The sequence below is a fragment of the Halyomorpha halys genome, unplaced genomic scaffold, assembly GCF_000696795.3.
Source record: "Halyomorpha halys isolate HHAL.00 unplaced genomic scaffold, Hhal_1.1 Scaffold338.1, whole genome shotgun sequence".
NCBI classification, from domain to species: domain Eukaryota; kingdom Metazoa; phylum Arthropoda; class Insecta; order Hemiptera; family Pentatomidae; genus Halyomorpha; species Halyomorpha halys.
In genome coordinates this window covers 387,155-387,881 of record NW_027110850.1, presented here as the reverse complement: position 1 = coordinate 387,881, position 727 = coordinate 387,155, and positions in this window count along the sequence as shown.

Genomic DNA, 727 nt, shown 5'->3' with positions numbered 1-727 from the left:
GACCTTCTAGTTTAAATTAATGTTTGAAGTACCACCAATGGGTGGTTCCTTCCCAAGATTTTCAAGTGTATATGAAACATACTACATATTTACCCGTTGTACTATTTTGTACCGTTGTAAATTACAATAAATAAATAATAAAAAAAAAAAAAAAGAATATAACTGGATCTCACAAATTAATATGATAGCCCACCAATATGGATGTAGAAATGAGTTTAATAGTTCATAAGAAAACGGAATATTGAAACATAAAGGCGATATTCTTGAAAAGATCCTGAACAACTTCTCAACTGACATCAATAGATCATTGAATTCAAACATTAAGTCCATATACCGACCACTCTGCAGTTTTAACGTACTCAAACCTGAAACATATCTAACATATAGGTTAAATTAAAAAATAATTAAGGTGTCTCAGCCGACATAGAGTAGGAAACCCGGAGCACATCACTAAACCACGGGAGTAAAACCATTACTTTGAAGCCAAACTCTGTCCATTCTGCAAAAGTTATTTCAATAATGGTTTGTAACACATCCTCTTACATCTTGCCACCTACAAAACATCGAAAATATATTGAATATTGATAGTGAAGCCAAATCGAACAGACTCTATGTTTATTTTATAACAATATATAATAATTTATAATCTTTAAATTTCTTTCTTGAGACTGGCAATTGTTTACTAAATAATTCAAAAACACTATCCAAAATTATAGTCTCAAAACAT